Raw genomic sequence first — 5,997 nt, 5'->3', positions numbered from 1 at the left:
CTTTATTGTTAAAAAAAAGGATAAATAATGTTAAATTATTAGAATTAATGATAAAAAAAAAAAAAAAAAAAATTACACAATTTATGAAATGTAGGGATATAAGAGAGTCGGAATATATTTTATAAAAATTTCATATGTGCCATTTTTACTTACCCGTTATCGATAAAAAAAAATAATTTCTTTTGAAAGAAAACAGTGAAGATCGTTCCCTTTATATAAAAGAAGAAAAGTTAAATTAATTTCATTCACAAATAGCAAAACCAACGATTGACCAGAAATGCTGTGCACAACATTGGAGAGTCGCTGGTAAGTGAATTTTATATTTTTGAATTTTTATGTTTCTTATTAAAAGTATATATATACATACGTGTGCGTAATTACACAATATACGTTGCAGCGATGTATCTTTATACTTTATTTGAAAATTAACCTTAATTTAAGTACTTTGAAGTTATATCGGGAAAGATTTGATCAAGAAGATAGACATTTTTGATGGTAAATAAAAATGAAAGTAAGGAAAGAATTTCGTGTAAAAACAAAAACTTAAATCTAAGATATTTGAATTTAATAATAAAAGATAATTTTGTAAATTTCGGAAATAACCGATAGAAATCATATGCGTGTATAGTTATTGGTTTATTTTTGTTGTTGGTTGTCGTGAATTGCCGTGAATGCTATAAGAAGCTATGGAGTTTTTAAGTGATCATTAAAAGGAAAATTTGGGAGGTGGGTGTGAAGATAAATGTAGTTGTAAACGAAAATAGAATGTTTCGATAGAAAAAGGGTGAGTCTTTGACTTACCCCTTCTCGATTAGGGCCGTTATGATAGCATGGAGCGTTAGTAATGGCATTGGAAGAATTCGAAATTAGATGTTTATACTTATGTTTATAGACATATTTTTTTTTGAATGCTTTAAGGGTGGGTTAAGAATAGCTCCGAGGGCACGATCATCTATGTCCCTCACCTCTAGCATGACAGTGGTCAATAAAAGAAACAGTCGGTTTGTTATGATTCGGGTCGCTTTGAATTTTTTTTTTGGTCAAATGAAATCTAAGACTATGGTCTGAATAAAGTAACACGGTTCTCACTCTTGTAACAAGATCCTCCCCCCATCGACGAGCTAAGCACAGCAAACAAGCAGACCATGAAGGTTACGTACGAGGTAGAACCACCCTAGTCACACTTGTCTAGAAGGACTAATAGGTCTGTAAATGTTAGTCCAAGAAAATGTGAAATATAGTGTACTAGGTCAAGCAGAGGAACAAGAAGAATCAGGAGATGTACTCAGTTTTAATCCGTAACACCTTTGGTTTGATTTTTTTTGGTTAAAATAGAGGAGGCGAAAGTTTTTTTTTGTCATCTGGATTTTATCTTGTAACTCTGGACCATTGATGTGTAAAAATATACTTGTAGATATGCACACCTCAAACCAATAATAAATAATGTTACAAAATGGAAGCTATATTATTTGTTAACATTGCTCGAAAACGTTTATTACTTTTGTCGATATTCCACATCCATATTGCGTAAAGCTTTTTGTGCTTCCTCTTGTAGATTTCAACAATGTTAGTTGCTTGAAATTCATGAATGGTTTTCTCATTAAATACCCATTGAATAAGTCTGTTATAAAGCACTGCACCAAAAAGCTTGGTTGCAGTATTTAAAAAAGATATTCCTCTATAGTTTGTCGGATCATTACAATCACCTTTCTTGTGCAGTGAAAATATTATTGATTTCAAAAATCTCCCTGGTATATCAGCATTTTCAAAAATGCTATTGAATTTAGACACAGTTCTTATAAAATTCAAATGAAATGCGGTCGTCTCCAGAGGCTTTGTTATTTTTAGAGTTTAAGATTACATTTTGAATCTCATCTAGAGTTATCTTTGAATCTAGGAATTCATCAACAATCCAGAGTGCTGCATATTGAAATGGCTGGGACCAGTCTTGTGTTGTGCAAGTTTTTAAAGTGATCTTTAAGTTGTATTGCTTGAAAGCTTAGTGCGATATTGTTTTTTCTACCATTGACATGCTTAACAGCTTTCCAAAACTCTGCAGTGCATTTTGCTTTGTTTGAAAGGGCAATATTTTTCTCGTTAAACGCTTGTTTTTTAGAAATAAATACATTTTTGAAATGCTTATTTGCTTCTGCATAAAGTGTTTTTAACGTATTGGTGTTGTTCTTTCTAACAAGCTTGAGAAATACAAAAAATGCATCTCTAGCTCGCTTGCAGTCTATATCAAACCATTTTTGTTTGCTCCTACCTTTGGCATTTGTTAATGGTGTTATTTTGGGTTTGGCTTTTTTCATTATTTCTGTAGCGCTTTCAATATTTGGTGGCGCATTAATATTTGTCAGAACTACGAGTTCTTTGTTGAGGTTTATTTGATAAGATCTTGAAAACTATCTCTCCATAGCAGTTTCGGTAGGAGGCTCAACTGTGTTAAGCTGCTAATTGGTGGGTTTTCGTTCAAGAAAAACGTAACTTAAAGAGGCATGTGGTCAAAATATGTCTTTGTTCCTGCCTTGAATTCCTTAAGAAAGGAGCACAAGTTTTCGGCTATAAAACACTAGTCTATGACAGAACATGCTGTCCCACGTAGAAATATGAACTCCCCACGCGAATCTCCCTCACAGCTTCCATTAAGTATTTGGCAATCAAATGCATCCATTAAAATTCTACAAATAACCGTTTATTTTTAAGCCCTGTTACATTATAACTAAATATTTTTAAATTTAATAGATTATTATTGTTTTTCTGGTAAACGGATTTATCTCAAAAAGATGGCTTGTGTAAACCCCCGCTTGATTACAGCGGTTGTTCTTGGTGAGCTTACGTACATGCACAGACATTTCTCTAAAAACCTTTGATTTTGATTCTAAGGACTTTGAATAGTCGATAAATATAAACAATTCTACAAATTAAAGCGATTAATAAAACTTTCAATGTTTTTTTTTCGAATTATAGCTTAACTATTGCTTAGCAAAAATTGAAATACATTTTAAATTTCTAACTTAATTTGACAGTAAGAAAGAAGCGCGCAGGTCATTAATGGTCTACCTATTATTTAGACAGCTAATATAGCATGCGGTTCTTATAATTAACCTTTAATTAGCCTTGCATTTCCCTTCATATTTGTATTGCTGAATCCCTTCCTTTGATTGGTTGTTTTTCAAAATGTGTACATACGTCCAGTTTTAAAGGTTTTTAAGAGTTCAAAATTAGCTAAAGGTGAAGTTTACTAATTTTCAAAAAGATAAGATATTACAAGCAAAAAGAGCAAACGAAAATACAGTGCGCTTGATCTATAAAGAAAGTTTGAAGTTATTAAGTGTTTTGAAGTTAAACATTTGTGTGAGGCAGATCTTGCCAATAAATTCAACTACAATAAAATCAAATTCAAAGAATGCGGGGTGCAAAAGAGGATATGAAACCCTCATTAAAAGATTGTTTGTTAAATTGGAAATGGTTTTGCTAAACTTGGCAAAAGAATGTGTCAATATCTGGTATACAATGTTTTCTCGCAAAATCACTGGCTTTAGCACAATTATTATCAAAATTTACAATTTCACAACTTCCAAGATTCGACATAAAACTGTCTTTTAAATTCTAAATGGAGAAGGCGCAGATAGTACTCTTTTCGATGATTTAAAAGAAAAACTTTAGGAACCATCTTAATGGCTATGCCCCAGGCAACATTATTTATTCGAATAAAACGGTGTGATTTTTTTCAAAGCGAAGTTTTCAAAATCACTTCAACACAAAAATGAAAATTTGCACAATTCTTTCCAGAACTATGTTGAAGAAATCGCATCACCTTATCTAAGAACTTTTTGACATCAAATGTATCGGTAAAATCTTTTCCGACCTTGATAGAGAAGCGTGCATTCTCCATCGCCATCCTGCACAAACGGATAATTTTGACAGGGATGCCAAAACTAGACATTGCTCTGTAGATCTCTTCCCTATAGATGGTGTCATACTCAGCTTTAAAATGTGAATATTTGGTGGATAGTGGACTTTGCTGGTCTAAAGCCACACTGATAGAGATCTATCAGGTCGCTGACGAACTTCTTCAGACGATAACATAATAAAGCAGATAGGATCTAATGCCTATATAGCTGGCGCAATTTAGAGGGTCTCCTTTCTTATGTAACGGGCAAACCAAGTTGAGATTCCACTTATCGGGCATGCTTTCTTCCGAACATATTTTGCAGATGAGTTGGTGCATGCTCCCTACCAAGTCATAGCCTGCTGTCTTGACTAGTTCATCAGCGATGCCGTCAGACCTAGCAGCTACATACACATAGCTATCTTCACTTCGTCGAGGTCGGGTTTGCGTTGCCTAGGTTGAGTGGTTCTATCTCCCTTACAGCGGAATTCGGTTCGTCATCGCCGTTATACAATTTGGAGAAGTGGTCTTTCCATATTCTCAATAACGACTACGGTTCTACTACGATGTTTCTCTGATCGTCCTTACAGGCTACGGTTGGTGGATGGTACCATTGGGAATTTTTTTTTAACTATTGGTAAAACTTACGCACCTCATTCCTTTTGTGACATCCCTCTATCTCCTCCATCGCGCGCTATTCATGTTCTCTTTTTTCCATCAAAAAAGCCTCTCTCCTCTTCTGCTCTTCTTCTTCTTCTGTGATGGCCGTGTGAAACCTAGCACTTCGGAGGCGGTATCTCTGATGGCTGCAAGGCAATGTTGCCAATGGTTTTTAATGCTTAATTCAGGCAGTAAAGGATTCCTTAAAAAGTTATTATAGACTCGATCGGAAAAGGACATGGCAGTCTCTTGCGATTGTAGCCTTCTAACGTTCACTTGTGGATAGTAAGATGTGTGAACTTCGTACTAGCTTCCAGTACGTACTACCATCCTATCGCACTTTTTAGATGGCGGTAATATCTCCCTTGTAGTAGTTTAGGATTTCCGCCAATGTGTGAACTGCGTACTAGCTATCAAAACGTCTCGCTCCTCAGCAAAATCGAAGGAGGTGTCTTGCAGGCTTTATCTCCCGATTATGCCTCCAAATTAGTTAAAATCTCCTAAGACAATTTTAATGTCATAGCAGGGGCACTGCTCATATGGCTTGTCCAAGAGCTGGAAGAAAATGTCTTTAGTGTCTTCTTCTTTTTCCTCTGTTGGGGCATGAGCGCATATTAGGCTTATGTTGGTGAATTTAAACTTGATGCGAATTTTTCGTGATGCGCTCGCTCACATTGTTGAAACTCAAGACTTTTTGCCTGACTCTAGTTCCAACAACAAATCCACACCAAATAGACGCTGCCATTCCATCGCATTTCGTGAATGGTGTTAATATCTGCCCTGCAGCAGTTTAGGGCTTTCCCTAATTGTTTGGGTGCACATGGTCTGTTAAGGGACCCAACATTGCACGTACAGATCCGAAGTACGTTGTCCTTATTTCGTTTGCTGGGTTGTCAACAATAAATCCGTCCGTATCCGAGGCTTGTTGGTGCTTCGCAACTAAGGAATGTTTTACGTGGTAAAGAAGTCACCCCGAAGGCAAAACCCCAAACTTTGAGTTCCAGATTTTTAGTATAACTTCAAGGAAGGGGAGCCTGAGAAACCGCTTCTTATAGGCCTGGGATCCGAATATGTTCACCGCGGGGAGGTGAGAGTACGATTTGACAGGCAGAGGTGAGTTTTGAGAAAAACCTGTGGATGCTTGTGTCCTCTTCAATGCACATGTCTACCATTTAAACATAAAAATATTTTTTTTTGTTTGAAAAAAAAATGGAGTCGATACCTTTGCTCGTTCTTAAGAAATTGAAGACGAAAAAAAAGGTATCCCGAGAGTATGAGGCGTCTAAAAGGGCTTAGATTGATTAAGGAATTCTGTAACTTCAAGTATTTTCCAAAATTTTGAAATCGAAACAAATTATTTTTTTATGTTTGTTTAATTCCTACAGTTCACTGCACATAACTTTTGAAAACGCTAAACAGTAAAATATATAAATTTCTTCCAT

Source organism: Eupeodes corollae, chromosome 1 (assembly GCF_945859685.1).
Source record: "Eupeodes corollae chromosome 1, idEupCoro1.1, whole genome shotgun sequence".
NCBI classification, from domain to species: Eukaryota; Metazoa; Arthropoda; class Insecta; order Diptera; family Syrphidae; genus Eupeodes; species Eupeodes corollae.
The sequence above is the reverse complement of the archived record's forward strand: the minus strand, read 5'-3'. Positions refer to the sequence as shown.